The sequence below is a fragment of the Phyllobates terribilis genome, unplaced genomic scaffold (genome assembly GCF_046119375.1).
Source record: "Phyllobates terribilis strain yellow unplaced genomic scaffold, ASM4611937v1 Scaffold_142__1_contigs__length_4687701, whole genome shotgun sequence".
Taxonomy (NCBI): Eukaryota; Metazoa; Chordata; class Amphibia; order Anura; family Dendrobatidae; genus Phyllobates; species Phyllobates terribilis.
In genome coordinates, this window is record NW_027362902.1 from 1536621 (window position 1) to 1556544 (window position 19924).

Below are 19924 nucleotides of genomic sequence, written 5' to 3' on the forward strand. Positions count from 1 at the left end.
TTTGGTTGATTAGTCTGTGGCATTCTGTTAAACTGTTGCTTATGGCGGTCTCTGTGAGCTTCTCAGCGACATTCAGCCAGCCAGGTATCCTGCCTGCAGTAGATGGAATGTGGCAATGGAACGCTGGCTGCGCGTGTCATAATAGGCTCTGAGCCTTTATATACCTGTGCACAGCAGCAGCCACCTTCAGTCTGCTGCTGGACAGCCAGCAGCAGCAGCAGCAGGAGAGGTATGTAATCAGGAGCCCTTCTGCTAAGGGTAGACAGCTGCTCGTTCCACCCCACCCCCCGCCTTAATTGGTTCTCCTCCCTTCCAACGGTGTTGAGGCGGGTGGGAACAGCAGGGGGTGAAGGTGCTGTGTTTAAAGACGTGGAGTTATGCAGATCTAAAACGCGTGGATTGCAGCAGCAGCAAGCCGAAAAGTGCAGGCATGTAAGGGATCTAGAGGTTGACAACATGTCTTCTTAACGGGAGTCCAGGAGCTCATCTCCACAAATGGACTTTTCAGGATCCTTGGGTGGCTCCGTAGTTTGAAACCAATTCTGGTTATCGCTTCTCGGCCTTTTGGCTAAGATCAAGTGTAGTATCTGTTCTTATCAGTTTAATATCTGATACGTCCCCTATCTGGGGACCATATATTAAATGGATTTTTAGAACAGGGAGATGGAAAAAGAGCTTGCTCTGTCCACTCCACGCATTGACCTGGTATTGCAGTATCTCCAGGACCGGTGCACCCCTTCTTTAATGCAGTTTCTAAAATCAGAAAGAATTGAATTCAATGTTTTTTGTTCATTTTGCTTGTTTGTCGGATTTGGGGATGGACTCTTTGGCTTTGCTTTTCTTCTCCTCATTGGATTTTTCATGTTCAAAGTTGCAGAAGCCAGATTACAAGCTCATTTTGGTTCAACTTCAGCAACTGTGCATTGCATTGCCATGTAATGTGATGCAATGCTATCTTTCTAGCTCTCCCTTTTTACTTCCTTTTGGATAAACAGACATATTAGGCAAGCATTTTGGAGCTTTCACCTAAATAACTACAGGTGGTGAGATAAGCTGCACAATATAATTGACCTTTCAGTATATTGTTGCACACACACCATCTATTTAGCAAATGCCCTTGTTATCAACAGCAGCCTTTTAAACTCACCTGAGCTAACAGGTATGTGCGCTGGTTACTCTGCTGCGCTTAAAATTTCTTTTTTGGTTTGCTACAATGCCTTTTCTGAAACGTTGTCTCCTTCTGCTGGAACACTGACTTCTTTCATTTAATGCCTGCAGACTATAAAAGAGAACCCAACCCAAAAAGTTTGGTTGATTAGTCTGTGGCATTCTGTTAAACTGTTGCTTATGGCGGTCTCTGTGAGCTTCTCAGCGACATTCAGCCAGCCAGGTATCCTGCCTGCAGTAGATGGAATGTGGCAATGGAACGCTGGCTGCGCGTGTCATAATAGGCTCTGAGCCTTTATATACCTGTGCACAGCAGCAGCCACCTTCAGTCTGCTGCTGGACAGCCAGCAGCAGCAGCAGCAGGAGAGGTATGTAATCAGGAGCCCTCCTGCTAAGGGTAGACAGCTGCTCGTTCCACCCCACCCCCCGCCTTAATTGGTTCTCCTCCCTTCCAACGGTGTTGAGGCGGGTGGGAACAGCAGGGGGTGAAGGTGCTGTGTTTAAAGAGGTGGAGTTATGCAGATCTAAAACGCGTGGATTGCAGCAGCAGCAAGCCGAAAAGTGCAGGCATGTAAGGGATCTAGAGGTTGACAACATGTCTTCTTAACGGGAGTCCAGGAGCTCATCTCCACAAATGGACTTTTCAGGATCCTTGGGTGGCTCCGTAGTTTGAAACCAATTCTGGTTATCGCTTCTCGGCCTTTTGGCTAAGATCAAGTGTAGTATCTGTTCTTATCAGTTTAATATCTGATACGTCCCCTATCTGGGGACCATATATTAAATGGATTTTTAGAACAGGGAGATGGAAAAAGAGCTTGCTCTGTCCACTCCACGCATTGACCTGGTATTGCAGTATCTCCAGGACCGGTGCACCCCTTCTTTAATGCAGTTTCTAAAATCAGAAAGAATTGAATTCAATGTTTTTTGTTCATTTTGCTTGTTTGTCGGATTTGGGGATGGACTCTTTGGCTTTGCTTTTCTTCTCCTCATTGGATTTTTCATGTTCAAAGTTGCAGAAGCCAGATTACAAGCTCATTTTGGTTCAACTTCAGCAACTGTGCATTGCATTGCCATGTAATGTGATGCAATGCTATCTTTCTAGCTCTCCCTTTTTACTTCCTTTTGGATAAACAGACATATTAGGCAAGCATTTTGGAGCTTTCACCTAAATAACTACAGGTGGTGAGATAAGCTGCACAATATAATTGACCTTTCAGTATATTGTTGCACACACACCATCTATTTAGCAAATGCCCTTGTTATCAACAGCAGCCTTTTAAACTCACCTGAGCTAACAGGTATGTGCGCTGGTTACTCTGCTGCGCTTAAAATTTCTTTTTTGGTTTGCTACAATGCCTTTTCTGAAACGTTGTCTCCTTCTGCTGGAACACTGACTTCTTTCATTTAATGCCTGCAGACTATAAAAGAGAACCCAACCCAAAAAGTTTGGTTGATTAGTCTGTGGCATTCTGTTAAACTGTTGCTTATGGCGGTCTCTGTGAGCTTCTCAGCGACATTCAGCCAGCCAGGTATCCTGCCTGCAGTAGATGGAATGTGGCAATGGAACGCTGGCTGCGCGTGTCATAATAGGCTCTGAGCCTTTATATACCTGTGCACAGCAGCAGCCACCTTCAGTCTGCTGCTGGACAGCCAGCAGCAGCAGCAGCAGGAGAGGTATGTAATCAGGAGCCCTCCTGCTAAGGGTAGACAGCTGCTCGTTCCACCCCACCCCCCGCCTTAATTGGTTCTCCTCCCTTCCAACGGTGTTGAGGCGGGTGGGAACAGCAGGGGGTGAAGGTGCTGTGTTTAAAGAGGTGGAGTTATGCAGATCTAAAACGCGTGGATTGCAGCAGCAGCAAGCCGAAAAGTGCAGGCATGTAAGGGATCTAGAGGTTGACAACATGTCTTCTTAACGGGAGTCCAGGAGCTCATCTCCACAAATGGACTTTTCAGGATCCTTGGGTGGCTCCGTAGTTTGAACCCAATTCTGGTTATCGCTTCTCGGTCTTTTGGCTAAGATCAAGTGTAGTATCTGTTCTTATCAGTTTAATATCTGATACGTCCCCTATCTGGGGACCATATATTAAATGGATTTTTAGAACAGGGAGATGGAAAAAGAGCTTGCTCTGTCCACTCCACGCATTGACCTGGTATTGCAGTATCTCCAGGACCGGTGCACCCCTTCTTTAATGCAGTTTCTAAAATCAGAAAGAATTGAATTCAATGTTTTTTGTTCATTTTGCTTGTTTGTCGGATTTGGGGATGGACTCTTTGGCTTTGCTTTTCTTCTCCTCATTGGATTTTTCATGTTCAAAGTTGCAGAAGCCAGATTACAAGCTCATTTTGGTTCAACTTCAGCAACTGTGCATTGCATTGCCATGTAATGTGATGCAATGCTATCTTTCTAGCTCTCCCTTTTTACTTCCTTTTGGATAAACAGACATATTAGGCAAGCATTTTGGAGCTTTCACCTAAATAACTACAGGTGGTGAGATAAGCTGCACAATATAATTGACCTTTCAGTATATTGTTGCACACACACCATCTATTTAGCAAATGCCCTTGTTATCAACAGCAGCCTTTTAAACTCACCTGAGCTAACAGGTATGTGCGCTGGTTACTCTGCTGCGCTTAAAATTTCTTTTTTGGTTTGCTACAATGCCTTTTCTGAAACGTTGTCTCCTTCTGCTGGAACACTGACTTCTTTCATTTAATGCCTGCAGACTATAAAAGAGAACCCAACCCAAAAAGTTTGGTTGATTAGTCTGTGGCATTCTGTTAAACTGTTGCTTATGGCGGTCTCTGTGAGCTTCTCAGCGACATTCAGCCAGCCAGGTATCCTGCCTGCAGTAGATGGAATGTGGCAATGGAACGCTGGCTGCGCGTGTCATAATAGGCTCTGAGCCTTTATATACCTGTGCACAGCAGCAGCCACCTTCAGTCTGCTGCTGGACAGCCAGCAGCAGCAGCAGCAGGAGAGGTATGTAATCAGGAGCCCTCCTGCTAAGGGTAGACAGCTGCTCGTTCCACCCCACCCCCCGCCTTAATTGGTTCTCCTCCCTTCCAACGGTGTTGAGGCGGGTGAGAACAGCAGGGGGTGAAGGTGCTGTGTTTAAAGAGGTGGAGTTATGCAGATCTAAAACGCGTGGATTGCAGCAGCAGCAAGCCGAAAAGTGCAGGCATGTAAGGGATCTAGAGGTTGACAACATGTCTTCTTAATGGGAGTCCAGGAGCTCATCTCCACAAATGGACTTTTCAGGATCCTTGGGTGGCTCCGTAGTTTGAAACCAATTCTGGTTATCGCTTCTCGGCCTTTTGGCTAAGATCAAGTGTAGTATCTGTTCTTATCAGTTTAATATCTGATACGTCCCCTATCTGGGGACCATATATTAAATGGATTTTTAGAACAGGGAGATGGAAAAAGAGCTTGCTCTGTCCACTCCACGCATTGACCTGGTATTGCAGTATTTCCAGGACCGGTGCACCCCTTCTTTAATGCAGTTTCTAAAATCAGAAAGAATTGAATTCAATGTTTTTTGTTCATTTTGCTTGTTTGTCAGATTTGGGGATGGACTCTTTGGCTTTGCTTTTCTTCTCCTCATTGGATTTTTCATGTTCAAAGTTGCAGAAGCCAGATTACAAGCTCATTTTGGTTCAACTTCAGCAACTGTGCATTGCATTGCCATGTAATGTGATGCAATGCTATCTTTCTAGCTCTCCCTTTTTACTTCCTTTTGGATAAACAGACATATTAGGCAAGCATTTTGGAGCTTTCACCTAAATAACTACAGGTGGTGAGATAAGCTGCACAATATAATTGACCTTTCAGTATATTGTTGCACACACACCATCTATTTAGCAAATGCCCTTGTTATCAACAGCAGCCTTTTAAACTCACCTGAGCTAACAGGTATGTGCGCTGGTTACTCTGCTGCGCTTAAAATTTCTTTTTTGGTTTGCTACAATGCCTTTTCTGAAACGTTGTCTCCTTCTGCTGGAACACTGACTTCTTTCATTTAATGCCTGCAGACTATAAAAGAGAACCCAACCCAAAAAGTTTGGTTGATTAGTCTGTGGCATTCTGTTAAACTGTTGCTTATGGCGGTCTCTGTGAGCTTCTCAGCGACATTCAGCCAGCCAGGTATCCTGCCTGCAGTAGATGGAATGTGGCAATGGAACGCTGGCTGCGCGTGTCATAATAGGCTCTGAGCCTTTATATACCTGTGCACAGCAGCAGCCACCTTCAGTCTGCTGCTGGACAGCCAGCAGCAGCAGCAGCAGGAGAGGTATGTAATCAGGAGCCCTCCTGCTAAGGGTAGACAGCTGCTCGTTCCACCCCACCCCCCGCCTTAATTGGTTCTCCTCCCTTCCAACGGTGTTGAGGCGGGTGGGAACAGCAGGGGGTGAAGGTGCTGTGTTTAAAGAGGTGGAGTTATGCAGATCTAAAACGCGTGGATTGCAGCAGCAGCAAGCCGAAAAGTGCAGGCATGTAAGGGATCTAGAGGTTGACAACATGTCTTCTTAACGGGAGTCCAGGAGCTCATCTCCACAAATGGACTTTTCAGGATCCTTGGGTGGCTCCGTAGTTTGAACCCAATTCTGGTTATCGCTTCTCGGTCTTTTGGCTAAGATCAAGTGTAGTATCTGTTCTTATCAGTTTAATATCTGATACGTCCCCTATCTGGGGACCATATATTAAATGGATTTTTAGAACAGGGAGATGGAAAAAGAGCTTGCTCTGTCCACTCCACGCATTGACCTGGTATTGCAGTATCTCCAGGACCGGTGCACCCCTTCTTTAATGCAGTTTCTAAAATCAGAAAGAATTGAATTCAATGTTTTTTGTTCATTTTGCTTGTTTGTCGGATTTGGGGATGGACTCTTTGGCTTTGCTTTTCTTCTCCTCATTGGATTTTTCATGTTCAAAGTTGCAGAAGCCAGATTACAAGCTCATTTTGGTTCAACTTCAGCAACTGTGCATTGCATTGCCATGTAATGTGATGCAATGCTATCTTTCTAGCTCTCCCTTTTTACTTCCTTTTGGATAAACAGACATATTAGGCAAGCATTTTGGAGCTTTCACCTAAATAACTACAGGTGGTGAGATAAGCTGCACAATATAATTGACCTTTCAGTATATTGTTGCACACACACCATCTATTTAGCAAATGCCCTTGTTATCAACAGCAGCCTTTTAAACTCACCTGAGCTAACAGGTATGTGCGCTGGTTACTCTGCTGCGCTTAAAATTTCTTTTTTGGTTTGCTACAATGCCTTTTCTGAAACGTTGTCTCCTTCTGCTGGAACACTGACTTCTTTCATTTAATGCCTGCAGACTATAAAAGAGAACCCAACCCAAAAAGTTTGGTTGATTAGTCTGTGGCATTCTGTTAAACTGTTGCTTATGGCGGTCTCTGTGAGCTTCTCAGCGACATTCAGCCAGCCAGGTATCCTGCCTGCAGTAGATGGAATGTGGCAATGGAACGCTGGCTGCGCGTGTCATAATAGGCTCTGAGCCTTTATATACCTGTGCACAGCAGCAGCCACCTTCAGTCTGCTGCTGGACAGCCAGCAGCAGCAGCAGCAGGAGAGGTATGTAATCAGGAGCCCTCCTGCTAAGGGTAGACAGCTGCTCGTTCCACCCCACCCCCCGCCTTAATTGGTTCTCCTCCCTTCCAACGGTGTTGAGGCGGGTGGGAACAGCAGGGGGTGAAGGTGCTGTGTTTAAAGAGGTGGAGTTATGCAGATCTAAAACGCGTGGATTGCAGCAGCAGCAAGCCGAAAAGTGCAGGCATGTAAGGGATCTAGAGGTTGACAACATGTCTTCTTAATGGGAGTCCAGGAGCTCATCTCCACAAATGGACTTTTCAGGATCCTTGGGTGGCTCCGTAGTTTGAAACCAATTCTGGTTATCGCTTCTCGGCCTTTTGGCTAAGATCAAGTGTAGTATCTGTTCTTATCAGTTTAATATCTGATACGTCCCCTATCTGGGGACCATATATTAAATGGATTTTTAGAACAGGGAGATGGAAAAAGAGCTTGCTCTGTCCACTCCACGCATTGACCTGGTATTGCAGTATTTCCAGGACCGGTGCACCCCTTCTTTAATGCAGTTTCTAAAATCAGAAAGAATTGAATTCAATGTTTTTTGTTCATTTTGCTTGTTTGTCAGATTTGGGGATGGACTCTTTGGCTTTGCTTTTCTTCTCCTCATTGGATTTTTCATGTTCAAAGTTGCAGAAGCCAGATTACAAGCTCATTTTGGTTCAACTTCAGCAACTGTGCATTGCATTGCCATGTAATGTGATGCAATGCTATCTTTCTAGCTCTCCCTTTTTACTTCCTTTTGGATAAACAGACATATTAGCCAAGCATTTTGGAGCTTTCACCTAAATAACTACAGGTGGTGAGATAAGCTGCACAATATAATTGACCTTTCAGTATATTGTTGCACACACACCATCTATTTAGCAAATGCCCTTGTTATCAACAGCAGCCTTTTAAACTCACCTGAGCTAACAGGTATGTGCGCTGGTTACTCTGCTGCGCTTAAAATTTCTTTTTTGGTTTGCTACAATGCCTTTTCTGAAACGTTGTCTCCTTCTGCTGGAACACTGACTTCTTTCATTTAATGCCTGCAGACTATAAAAGAGAACCCAACCCAAAAAGTTTGGTTGATTAGTCTGTGGCATTCTGTTAAACTGTTGCTTATGGCGGTCTCTGTGAGCTTCTCAGCAACATTCAGCCAGCCAGGTATCCTGCCTGCAGTAGATGGAATGTGGCAATGGAACGCTGGCTGCGCGTGTCATAATAGGCTCTGAGCCTTTATATACCTGTGCACAGCAGCAGCCACCTTCAGTCTGCTGCTGGACAGCCAGCAGCAGCAGCAGCAGGAGAGGTATGTAATCAGGAGCCCTCCTGCTAAGGGTAGACAGCTGCTCGTTCCACCCCACCCCCCGCCTTAATTGGTTCTCCTCCCTTCCAACGGTGTTGAGGCGGGTGGGAACAGCAGGGGGTGAAGGTGCTGTGTTTAAAGAGGTGGAGTTATGCAGATCTAAAACGCGTGGATTGCAGCAGCAGCAAGCCGAAAAGTGCAGGCATGTAAGGGATCTAGAGGTTGACAACATGTCTTCTTAACGGGAGTCCAGGAGCTCATCTCCACAAATGGACTTTTCAGGATCCTTGGGTGGCTCCGTAGTTTGAAACCAATTCTGGTTATCGCTTCTCGGCCTTTTGGCTAAGATCAAGTGTAGTATCTGTTCTTATCAGTTTAATATCTGATACGTCCCCTATCTGGGGACCATATATTAAATGGATTTTTAGAACAGGGAGATGGAAAAAGAGCTTGCTCTGTCCACTCCACGCATTGACCTGGTATTGCAGTATCTCCAGGACCGGTGCACCCCTTCTTTAATGCAGTTTCTAAAATCAGAAAGAATTGAATTCAATGTTTTTTGTTCATTTTGCTTGTTTGTCGGATTTGGGGATGGACTCTTTGGCTTTGCTTTTCTTCTCCTCATTGGATTTTTCATGTTCAAAGTTGCAGAAGCCAGATTACAAGCTCATTTTGGTTCAACTTCAGCAACTGTGCATTGCATTGCCATGTAATGTGATGCAATGCTATCTTTCTAGCTCTCCCTTTTTACTTCCTTTTGGATAAACAGACATATTAGGCAAGCATTTTGGAGCTTTCACCTAAATAACTACAGGTGGTGAGATAAGCTGCACAATATAATTGACCTTTCAGTATATTGTTGCACACACACCATCTATTTAGCAAATGCCCTTGTTATCAACAGCAGCCTTTTAAACTCACCTGAGCTAACAGGTATGTGCGCTGGTTACTCTGCTGCGCTTAAAATGTCTTTTTTGGTTTGCTACAATGCCTTTTCTGAAACGTTGTCTCCTTCTGCTGGAACACTGACTTCTTTCATTTAATGCCTGCAGACTATAAAAGAGAACCCAACCCAAAAAGTTTGGTTGATTAGTCTGTGGCATTCTGTTAAACTGTTGCTTATGGCGGTCTCTGTGAGCTTCTCAGCGACATTCAGCCAGCCAGGTATCCTGCCTGCAGTAGATGGAATGTGGCAATGGAACGCTGGCTGCGCGTGTCATAATAGGCTCTGAGCCTTTATATACCTGTGCACAGCAGCAGCCACCTTCAGTCTGCTGCTGGACAGCCAGCAGCAGCAGCAGCAGGAGAGGTATGTAATCAGGAGCCCTCCTGCTAAGGGTAGACAGCTGCTCGTTCCACCCCACCCCCCGCCTTAATTGGTTCTGCTCCCTTCCAACGGTGTTGAGGCGGGTGGGAACAGCAGGGGGTGAAGGTGCTGTGTTTAAAGAGGTGGAGTTATGCAGATCTAAAACGCGTGGATTGCAGCAGCAGCAAGCCGAAAAGTGCAGGCATGTAAGGGATCTAGAGGTTGACAACATGTCTTCTTAACGGGAGTCCAGGAGCTCATCTCCACAAATGGACTTTTCAGGATCCTTGGGTGGCTCCGTAGTTTGAAACCAATTCTGGTTATCGCTTCTCGGCCTTTTGGCTAAGATCAAGTGTAGTATCTGTTCTTATCAGTTTAATATCTGATACGTCCCCTATCTGGGGACCATATATTAAATGGATTTTTAGAACAGGGAGATGGAAAAAGAGCTTGCTCTGTCCACTCCACGCATTGACCTGGTATTGCAGTATCTCCAGGACCGGTGCACCCCTTCTTTAATGCAGTTTCTAAAATCAGAAAGAATTGAATTCAATGTTTTTTGTTCATTTTGCTTGTTTGTCGGATTTGGGGATGGACTCTTTGGCTTTGCTTTTCTTCTCCTCATTGGATTTTTCATGTTCAAAGTTGCAGAAGCCAGATTACAAGCTCATTTTGGTTCAACTTCAGCAACTGTGCATTGCATTGCCATGTAATGTGATGCAATGCTATCTTTCTAGCTCTCCCTTTTTACTTCCTTTTGGATAAACAGACATATTAGGCAAGCATTTTGGAGCTTTCACCTAAATAACTACAGGTGGTGAGATAAGCTGCACAATATAATTGACCTTTCAGTATATTGTTGCACACACACCATCTATTTAGCAAATGCCCTTGTTATCAACAGCAGCCTTTTAAACTCACCTGAGCTAACAGGTATGTGCGCTGGTTACTCTGCTGCGCTTAAAATTTCTTTTTTGGTTTGCTACAATGCCTTTTCTGAAACGTTGTCTCCTTCTGCTGGAACACTGACTTCTTTCATTTAATGCCTGCAGACTATAAAAGAGAACCCAACCCAAAAAGTTTGGTTGATTAGTCTGTGGCATTCTGTTAAACTGTTGCTTATGGCGGTCTCTGTGAGCTTCTCAGCGACATTCAGCCAGCCAGGTATCCTGCCTGCAGTAGATGGAATGTGGCAATGGAACGCTGGCTGCGCGTGTCATAATAGGCTCTGAGCCTTTATATACCTGTGCACAGCAGCAGCCACCTTCAGTCTGCTGCTGGACAGCCAGCAGCAGCAGCAGGAGAGGTATGTAATCAGGAGCCCTCCTGCTAAGGGTAGACAGCTGCTCGTTCCACCCCACCCCCCGCCTTAATTGGTTCTCCTCCCTTCCAACGGTGTTGAGGCGGGTGGGAACAGCAGGGGGTGAAGGTGCTGTGTTTAAAGAGGTGGAGTTATGCAGATCTAAAACGCGTGGATTGCAGCAGCAGCAAGCCGAAAAGTGCAGGCATGTAAGGGATCTAGAGGTTGACAACATGTCTTCTTAACGGGAGTCCAGGAGCTCATCTCCACAAATGGACTTTTCAGGATCCTTGGGTGGCTCCGTAGTTTGAAACCAATTCTGGTTATCGCTTCTCGGCCTTTTGGCTAAGATCAAGTGTAGTATCTTTCGAAAAGGTGGTTTTGGATGTTGGCCGCCCTAGTAGATTGATACATTATGCACACTGGGGTTTAGGCGCTTGTTAGTACGCCAGGTGGCTAATATAGTCATCTGGTGGAAAGCATGGCCCCCCAGGATCGACGCCATTGGGCCGGGGAAGATCGAAAGCCCGAAGTGTGAAGTGCCCCAGGAGTGGTGACCCTGGGGTGCCTTAACTCACTGGGATTGGGAACCCCACTTGAGTTTATGGCACATTTGCACAAGCACTTCAAATTTTCTTTCTTCGCACACACCCTTATTCCGGGCCTTCTGGCCTTAGGATGGGGAATTTTTCAATTCCCGGTCGAAGGTCCGGGCAGTATTATACTGTGAAACCTTCACTATTTATTTAATTTCTTTGTCACTGTGTGTCCACTTATTCACGTGTGTCACGTCCTACTAGGATTTTGTCGGGATGCGGTTCCCTTACGGGTTCCTCTCTTGGCAGGTCTAGGGGGGGAGTGTGTGGCCATCAGGTTCCGCTCCCCCCTGAACCCCCCTGGCTCTCCTCTTTCGGGAGGAGAGCGTTGTTGGCTCCCCTCTTCCGGGAGGGGAGCACAGTCTTTGGCTCCCAGTGCCTTGCTCGGGTGAGAACTCGGGCAGGTGCTGGGGGTAAGATTGGGTCGCCTCTGGCTTCGGCTGGAGGTGGCTTTTTGTCCCTGTTCCTCGCTGTGGCCTTTTGGCTCGGAGGGACGGGGAATGGTTTGGGGGACCCTTCTCCTTTTGGAGAGGGTTTCAAGAAGACCAGCATCCTAGTGCACTTTTTTTGTGGCACTTGTCACTTTTTTAAGCGCACTCGGGTTTTGTACACGAATTCGGGCTTTCAAAAAAAAAAAATCTGTTCTTATCAGTATAATATCTGATACGTCCCCTATCTGGGGACCATATATTAAATGGATTTTTAGAACAGGGAGATGGAAAAAGAGCTTGCTCTGTCCACTCCACGCATTGACCTGGTATTGCAGTATCTCCAGGACCGGTGCACCCCTTCTTTAATGCAGTTTCTAAAATCAGAAAGAATTGAATTCAATGTTTTTTGTTCATTTTGCTTGTTTGTCGGATTTGGGGATGGACTCTTTGGCTTTGCTTTTCTTCTCCTCATTGGATTTTTCATGTTCAAAGTTGCAGAAGCCAGATTACAAGCTCATTTTGGTTCAACTTCAGCAACTGTGCATTGCATTGCCATGTAATGTGATGCAATGCTATCTTTCTAGCTCTCCCTTTTTACTTCCTTTTGGATAAACAGACATATTAGGCAAGCATTTTGGAGCTTTCACCTAAATAACTACAGGTGGTGAGATAAGCTGCACAATATAATTGACCTTTCAGTATATTGTTGCACACACACCATCTATTTAGCAAATGCCCTTGTTATCAACAGCAGCCTTTTAAACTCACCTGAGCTAACAGGTATGTGCGCTGGTTACTCTGCTGCGCTTAAAATTTCTTTTTTGGTTTGCTACAATGCCTTTTCTGAAACGTTGTCTCCTTCTGCTGGAACACTGACTTCTTTCATTTAATGCCTGCAGACTATAAAAGAGAACCCAACCCAAAAAGTTTGGTTGATTAGTCTGTGGCATTCTGTTAAACTGTTGCTTATGGCGGTCTCTGTGAGCTTCTCAGCGACATTCAGCCAGCCAGGTATCCTGCCTGCAGTAGATGGAATGTGGCAATGGAACGCTGGCTGCGCGTGTCATAATAGGCTCTGAGCCTTTATATACCTGTGCACAGCAGCAGCCACCTTCAGTCTGCTGCTGGACAGCCAGCAGCAGCAGCAGCAGGAGAGGTATGTAATCAGGAGCCCTCCTGCTAAGGGTAGACAGCTGCTCGTTCCACCCCACCCCCCGCCTTAATTGGTTCTCCTCCCTTCCAACGGTGTTGAGGCGGGTGGGAACAGCAGGGGGTGAAGGTGCTGTGTTTAAAGAGGTGGAGTTATGCAGATCTAAAACGCGTGGATTGCAGCAGCAGCAAGCCGAAAAGTGCAGGCATGTAAGGGATCTAGAGGTTGACAACATGTCTTCTTAACGGGAGTCCAGGAGCTCATCTCCACAAATGGACTTTTCAGGATCCTTGGGTGGCTCCGTAGTTTGAAACCAATTCTGGTTATCGCTTCTCGGCCTTTTGGCTAAGATCAAGTGTAGTATCTGTTCTTATCAGTTTAATATCTGATACGTCCCCTATCTGGGGACCATATATTAAATGGATTTTTAGAACAGGGAGATGGAAAAAGAGCTTGCTCTGTCCACTCCACGCATTGACCTGGTATTGCAGTATCTCCAGGACCGGTGCACCCCTTCTTTAATGCAGTTTCTAAAATCAGAAAGAATTGAATTCAATGTTTTTTGTTCATTTTGCTTGTTTGTCGGATTTGGGGATGGACTCTTTGGCTTTGCTTTTCTTCTCCTCATTGGATTTTTCATGTTCAAAGTTGCAGAAGCCAGATTACAAGCTCATTTTGGTTCAACTTCAGCAACTGTGCATTGCATTGCCATGTAATGTGATGCAATGCTATCTTTCTAGCTCTCCCTTTTTACTTCCTTTTGGATAAACAGACATATTAGGCAAGCATTTTGGAGCTTTCACCTAAATAACTACAGGTGGTGAGATAAGCTGCACAATATAATTGACCTTTCAGTATATTGTTGCACACACACCATCTATTTAGCAAATGCCCTTGTTATCAACAGCAGCCTTTTAAACTCACCTGAGCTAACAGGTATGTGCGCTGGTTACTCTGCTGCGCTTAAAATTTCTTTTTTGGTTTGCTACAATGCCTTTTCTGAAACGTTGTCTCCTTCTGCTGGAACACTGACTTCTTTCATTTAATGCCTGCAGACTATAAAAGAGAACCCAACCCAAAAAGTTTGGTTGATTAGTCTGTGGCATTCTGTTAAACTGTTGCTTATGGCGGTCTCTGTGAGCTTCTCAGCGACATTCAGCCAGCCAGGTATCCTGCCTGCAGTAGATGGAATGTGGCAATGGAACGCTGGCTGCGCGTGTCATAATAGGCTCTGAGCCTTTATATACCTGTGCACAGCAGCAGCCACCTTCAGTCTGCTGCTGGACAGCCAGCAGCAGCAGCAGCAGGAGAGGTATGTAATCAGGAGCCCTCCTGCTAAGGGTAGACAGCTGCTCGTTCCACCCCACCCCCCGCCTTAATTGGTTCTCCTCCCTTCCAACGGTGTTGAGGCGGGTGGGAACAGCAGGGGGTGAAGGTGCTGTGTTTAAAGAGGTGGAGTTATGCAGATCTAAAACGCGTGGATTGCAGCAGCAGCAAGCCGAAAAGTGCAGGCATGTAAGGGATCTAGAGGTTGACAACATGTCTTCTTAACGGGAGTCCAGGAGCTCATCTCCACAAATGGACTTTTCAGGATCCTTGGGTGGCTCCGTAGTTTGAAACCAATTCTGGTTATCGCTTCTCGGCCTTTTGGCTAAGATCAAGTGTAGTATCTGTTCTTATCAGTTTAATATCTGATACGTCCCCTATCTGGAGACCATATATTAAATGGATTTTTAGAACAGGGAGATGGAAAAAGAGCTTGCTCTGTCCACTCCACGCATTGACCTGGTATTGCAGTATCTCCAGGACCGGTGCACCCCTTCTTTAATGCAGTTTCTAAAATCAGAAAGAATTGAATTCAATGTTTTTTGTTCATTTTGCTTGTTTGTCGGATTTGGGGATGGACTCTTTGGCTTTGCTTTTCTTCTCCTCATTGGATTTTTCATGTTCAAAGTTGCAGAAGCCAGATTACAAGCTCATTTTGGTTCAACTTCAGCAACTGTGCATTGCATTGCCATGTAATGTGATGCAATGCTATCTTTCTAGCTCTCCCTTTTTACTTCCTTTTGGATAAACAGACATATTAGGCAAGCATTTTGGAGCTTTCACCTAAATAACTACAGGTGGTGAGATAAGCTGCACAATATAATTGACCTTTCAGTATATTGTTGCACACACACCATCTATTTAGCAAATGCCCTTGTTATCAACAGCAGCCTTTTAAACTCACCTGAGCTAACAGGTATGTGCGCTGGTTACTCTGCTGCGCTTAAAATTTCTTTTTTGGTTTGCTACAATGCCTTTTCTGAAACGTTGTCTCCTTCTGCTGGAACACTGACTTCTTTCATTTAATGCCTGCAGACTATAAAAGAGAACCCAACCCAAAAAGTTTGGTTGATTAGTCTGTGGCATTCTGTTAAACTGTTGCTTATGGCGGTCTCTGTGAGCTTCTCAGCGACATTCAGCCAGCCAGGTATCCTGCCTGCAGTAGATGGAATGTGGCAATGGAACGCTGGCTGCGCGTGTCATAATAGGCTCTGAGCCTTTATATACCTGTGCACAGCAGCAGCCACCTTCAGTCTGCTGCTGGACAGCCAGCAGCAGCAGCAGCAGGAGAGGTATGTAATCAGGAGCCCTCCTGCTAAGGGTAGACAGCTGCTCGTTCCACCCCACCCCCCGCCTTAATTGGTTCTCCTCCCTTCCAACGGTGTTGAGGCGGGTGGGAACAGCAGGGGGTGAAGGTGCTGTGTTTAAAGAGGTGGAGTTATGCAGATCTAAAACGCGTGGATTGCAGCAGCAGCAAGCCGAAAAGTGCAGGCATGTAAGGGATCTAGAGGTTGACAACATGTCTTCTTAACGGGAGTCCAGGAGCTCATCTCCACAAATGGACTTTTCAGGATCCTTGGGTGGCTCCGTAGTTTGAAACCAATTCTGGTTATCGCTTCTCGGCCTTTTGGCTAAGATCAAGTGTAGTATCTGTTCTTATCGCTTCTCGGTCTTTTGGCTAAGATCAAGTGTAGTATCTTTTGAAAAGGCAGTTTTGTCCTTGGACTGCCCTAGTAAATTGATGCATATTACACACTGGTTTGGTGCACTTGTTAGTAAGCCAGGTGGCTCATAGAGTTATCTGATGGAAAACATGGCCCTCCAGGATCGAAGTCACTAGGCTGGGTAAGTGTGAGGGCTTTGGAGCAATGTGCCCCAGGAGTAGGCGCCCTGGTGGGAGTCCAAGCTTACTGGGACTGGGAACCCCAGAAAGACTTGGCTTCGTAGCACGCCGCACCTTTGCCAATCATACTTTCTGAGCAACCCCCCCTATTCCTGGCCTCCGGGCTAGGAAGGGGAATTTTTATAAACCCGGTCGGAGGTCCGGTCAGCTTTGGGCTGAGAAACCAACACAGGCTCCAGCTCCACTAGGGTGGCAGCCTAGATGGAAGCTGGGAGCACGAAAACGGCTCTTCTCCGGCTTCGGCTAGGGAGAGCATCGGAGATCCCTGACCCTCGCTGTGGCCTTCTGGCTCGGAGGGATGGGGATGGTTTATTGGGGACCCTCTCCTCCGGGAAGGGTCCACATGAATCCTCGCCTCGTGCGCTGTTTTGGTGTGACTTCGGTCACATTTTTCAGTGCCTTGGATGCAGCTTCAATCAAAAAAATCTGTTCTTATCAGTTTAATATCTGATACGTCCCCTATCTGGGGACCATATATTAAATGGATTTTTAGAACAGGGAGATGGAAAAAGAGCTTGCTCTGTCCACTCCACGCATTGACCTGGTATTGCAGTATCTCCAGGACCGGTGCACCCCTTCTTTAATGCAGTTTCTAAAATCAGAAAGAATTGAATTCAATGTTTTTTGTTCATTTTGCTTGTTTGTCGGATTTGGGGATGGACTCTTTGGCTTTGCTTTTCTTCTCCTCATTGGATTTTTCATGTTCAAAGTTGCAGAAGCCAGATTACAAGCTCATTTTGGTTCAACTTCAGCAACTGTGCATTGCATTGCCATGTAATGTGATGCAATGCTATCTTTCTAGCTCTCCCTTTTTACTTCCTTTTGGATAAACAGACATATTAGGCAAGCATTTTGGAGCTTTCACCTAAATAACTACAGGTGGTGAGATAAGCTGCACAATATAATTGACCTTTCAGTATATTGTTGCACACACACCATCTATTTAGCAAATGCCCTTGTTATCAACAGCAGCCTTTTAAACTCACCTGAGCTAACAGGTATGTGCGCTGGTTACTCTGCTGCGCTTAAAATTTCTTTTTTGGTTTGCTACAATGCCTTTTCTGAAACGTTGTCTCCTTCTGCTGGAACACTGACTTCTTTCATTTAATGCCTGCAGACTATAAAAGAGAACCCAACCCAAAAAGTTTGGTTGATTAGTCTGTGGCATTCTGTTAAACTGTTGCTTATGGCGGTCTCTGTGAGCTTCTCAGCGACATTCAGCCAGCCAGGTATCCTGCCTGCAGTAGATGGAATGTGGCAATGGAACGCTGGCTGCGCGTGTCATAATAGGCTCTGAGCCTTTATATACCTGTGCACAGCAGCAGCCACCTTCAGTCTGCTGCTGGACAGCCAGCAGCAGCAGCAGCAGGAGAGGTATGTAATCAGGAGCCCTCCTGCTAAGGGTAGACAGCTGCTCGTTCCACCCCACCCCCCGCCTTAATTGGTTCTCCTCCCTTCCAACGGTGTTGAGGCGGGTGGGAACAGCAGGGGGTGAAGGTGCTGTGTTTAAAGAGGTGGAGTTATGCAGATCTAAAACGCGTGGATTGCAGCAGCAGCAAGCCGAAAAGTGCAGGCATGTAAGGGATCTAGAGGTTGACAACATGTCTTCTTAACGGGAGTCCAGGAGCTCATCTCCACAAATGGACTTTTCAGGATCCTTGGGTGGCTCCGTAGTTTGAAACCAATTCTGGTTATCGCTTCTCGGCCTTTTGGCTAAGATCAAGTGTAGTATCTGTTCTTATCAGTTTAATATCTGATACGTCCCCTATCTGGGGACCATATATTAAATGGATTTTTAGAACAGGGAGATGGAAAAAGAGCTTGCTCTGTCCACTCCACGCATTGACCTGGTATTGCAGTATCTCCAGGACCGGTGCACCCCTTCTTTAATGCAGTTTCTAAAATCAGAAAGAATTGAATTCAATGTTTTTTGTTCATTTTGCTTGTTTGTCAGATTTGGGGATGGACTCTTTGGCTTTGCTTTTCTTCTCCTCATTGGATTTTTCATGTTCAAAGTTGCAGAAGCCAGATTACAAGCTCATTTTGGTTCAACTTCAGCAACTGTGCATTGCATTGCCATGTAATGTGATGCAATGCTATCTTTCTAGCTCTCCCTTTTTACTTCCTTTTGGATAAACAGACATATTAGGCAAGCATTTTGGAGCTTTCACCTAAATAACTACAGGTGGTGAGATAAGCTGCACAATATAATTGACCTTTCAGTATATTGTTGCACACACACCATCTATTTAGCAAATGCCCTTGTTATCAACAGCAGCCTTTTAAACTCACCTGAGCTAACAGGTATGTGCGCTGGTTACTCTGCTGCGCTTAAAATTTCTTTTTTGGTTTGCTACAATGCCTTTTCTGAAACGTTGTCTCCTTCTGCTGGAACACTGACTTCTTTCATTTAATGCCTGCAGACTATAAAAGAGAACCCAACCCAAAAAGTTTGGTTGATTAGTCTGTGGCATTCTGTTAAACTGTTGCTTATGGCGGTCTCTGTGAGCTTCTCAGCGACATTCAGCCAGCCAGGTATCCTGCCTGCAGTAGATGGAATGTGGCAATGGAACGCTGGCTGCGCGTGTCATAATAGGCTCTGAGCCTTTATATACCTGTGCACAGCAGCAGCCACCTTCAGTCTGCTGCTGGACAGCCAGCAGCAGCAGCAGCAGGAGAGGTATGTAATCAGGAGCCCTCCTGCTAAGGGTAGACAGCTGCTCGTTCCACCCCACCCCCCGCCTTAATTGGTTCTCCTCCCTTCCAACGGTGTTGAGGCGGGTGGGAACAGCAGGGGGTGAAGGTGCTGTGTTTAAAGAGGTGGAGTTATGCAGATCTAAAACGCGTGGATTGCAGCAGCAGCAAGCCGAAAAGTGCAGGCATGTAAGGGATCTAGAGGTTGACAACATGTCTTCTTAACGGGAGTCCAGGAGCTCATCTCCACAAATGGACTTTTCAGGATCCTTGGGTGGCTCCGTAGTTTGAAACCAATTCTGGTTATCGCTTCTCGGCCTTTTGGCTAAGATCAAGTGTAGTATCTGTTCTTATCAGTTTAATATCTGATACGTCCCCTATCTGGGGACCATATATTAAATGGATTTTTAGAACAGGGAGATGGAAAAAGAGCTTGCTCTGTCCACTCCACGCATTGACCTGGTATTGCAGTATCTCCAGGACCGGTGCACCCCTTCTTTAATGCAGTTTCTAAAATCAGAAAGAATTGAATTCAATGTTTTTTGTTCATTTTGCTTGTTTGTCGGATTTGGGGATGGACTCTTTGGCTTTGCTTTTCTTCTCCTCATTGGATTTTTCATGTTCAAAGTTGCAGAAGCCAGATTACAAGCTCATTTTGGTTCAACTTCAGCAACTGTGCATTGCATTGCCATGTAATGTGATGCAATGCTATCTTTCTAGCTCTCCCTTTTTACTTCCTTTTGGATAAACAGACATATTAGGCAAGCATTTTGGAGCTTTCACCTAAATAACTACAGGTGGTGAGATAAGCTGCACAATATAATTGACCTTTCAGTATATTGTTGCACACACACCATCTATTTAGCAAATGCCCTTGTTATCAACAGCAGCCTTTTAAACTCACCTGAGCTAACAGGTATGTGCGCTGTTTACTCTGCTGCGCTTAAAATTTCTTTTTTGGTTTGCTACAATGCCTTTTCTGAAACGTTGTCTCCTTCTGCTGGAACACTGACTTCTTTCATTTAATGCCTGCAGACTATAAAAGAGAACCCAACCCAAAAAGTTTGGTTGATTAGTCTGTGGCATTCTGTTAAACTGTTGCTTATGGCGGTCTCTGTGAGCTTCTCAGCGACATTCAGCCAGCCAGGTATCCTGC

General features: G+C 45.6%; 13 non-coding genes and 3 pseudogenes across 13 annotated transcripts; all 16 read left to right on the forward strand.

Annotated features, from left to right (window-relative positions):
• Window positions 1-548: 548 nt before the first annotated feature.
• On the forward strand, window positions 549-739 carry LOC141206584 (U2 spliceosomal RNA). The gene has a single exon (XR_012277136.1). It is a non-coding gene; the product is annotated as a U2 spliceosomal RNA (small nuclear RNA).
• Window positions 740-1854: 1115 nt separating this feature from the next.
• On the forward strand, window positions 1855-2045 carry LOC141206585 (U2 spliceosomal RNA). Its single transcript, XR_012277137.1, has one exon. It is a non-coding gene; the product is annotated as a U2 spliceosomal RNA (small nuclear RNA).
• A 1115-nt stretch (window positions 2046-3160) lies between these two features.
• Window positions 3161-3351, forward strand: LOC141206123 (U2 spliceosomal RNA). The gene has a single exon (XR_012276789.1). It is a non-coding gene; the product is annotated as a U2 spliceosomal RNA (small nuclear RNA).
• Window positions 3352-4466: 1115 nt separating this feature from the next.
• On the forward strand, window positions 4467-4657 carry LOC141205953 (U2 spliceosomal RNA). Its single transcript, XR_012276624.1, has one exon. It is a non-coding gene; the product is annotated as a U2 spliceosomal RNA (small nuclear RNA).
• A 1115-nt stretch (window positions 4658-5772) lies between these two features.
• Window positions 5773-5963, forward strand: LOC141206124 (U2 spliceosomal RNA). The gene has a single exon (XR_012276790.1). It is a non-coding gene; the product is annotated as a U2 spliceosomal RNA (small nuclear RNA).
• A 1115-nt stretch (window positions 5964-7078) lies between these two features.
• Window positions 7079-7269, forward strand: LOC141205955 (U2 spliceosomal RNA). The gene has a single exon (XR_012276625.1). It is a non-coding gene; the product is annotated as a U2 spliceosomal RNA (small nuclear RNA).
• A 1115-nt stretch (window positions 7270-8384) lies between these two features.
• Window positions 8385-8575, forward strand: LOC141206586 (U2 spliceosomal RNA). The gene has a single exon (XR_012277138.1). It is a non-coding gene; the product is annotated as a U2 spliceosomal RNA (small nuclear RNA).
• A 1115-nt stretch (window positions 8576-9690) lies between these two features.
• LOC141206587 (U2 spliceosomal RNA) lies at window positions 9691-9881 on the forward strand. The gene has a single exon (XR_012277139.1). It is a non-coding gene; the product is annotated as a U2 spliceosomal RNA (small nuclear RNA).
• A 1112-nt stretch (window positions 9882-10993) lies between these two features.
• Window positions 10994-11085, forward strand: LOC141206411 (U2 spliceosomal RNA; annotated as a pseudogene).
• Window positions 11086-11879: 794 nt separating this feature from the next.
• LOC141206354 (U2 spliceosomal RNA) lies at window positions 11880-12055 on the forward strand (annotated as a pseudogene).
• A 1115-nt stretch (window positions 12056-13170) lies between these two features.
• Window positions 13171-13361, forward strand: LOC141206589 (U2 spliceosomal RNA). Its single transcript, XR_012277141.1, has one exon. It is a non-coding gene; the product is annotated as a U2 spliceosomal RNA (small nuclear RNA).
• Window positions 13362-14476: 1115 nt separating this feature from the next.
• On the forward strand, window positions 14477-14667 carry LOC141206130 (U2 spliceosomal RNA). The gene has a single exon (XR_012276796.1). It is a non-coding gene; the product is annotated as a U2 spliceosomal RNA (small nuclear RNA).
• A 1115-nt stretch (window positions 14668-15782) lies between these two features.
• Window positions 15783-15945, forward strand: LOC141206372 (U2 spliceosomal RNA; annotated as a pseudogene).
• A 524-nt stretch (window positions 15946-16469) lies between these two features.
• Window positions 16470-16652, forward strand: LOC141206198 (U2 spliceosomal RNA). The gene has a single exon (XR_012276864.1). It is a non-coding gene; the product is annotated as a U2 spliceosomal RNA (small nuclear RNA).
• A 1115-nt stretch (window positions 16653-17767) lies between these two features.
• Window positions 17768-17958, forward strand: LOC141206590 (U2 spliceosomal RNA). The gene has a single exon (XR_012277142.1). It is a non-coding gene; the product is annotated as a U2 spliceosomal RNA (small nuclear RNA).
• Window positions 17959-19073: 1115 nt separating this feature from the next.
• On the forward strand, window positions 19074-19264 carry LOC141206591 (U2 spliceosomal RNA). Its single transcript, XR_012277143.1, has one exon. It is a non-coding gene; the product is annotated as a U2 spliceosomal RNA (small nuclear RNA).
• The last annotated feature ends 660 nt before the right edge of the window (window positions 19265-19924 follow it).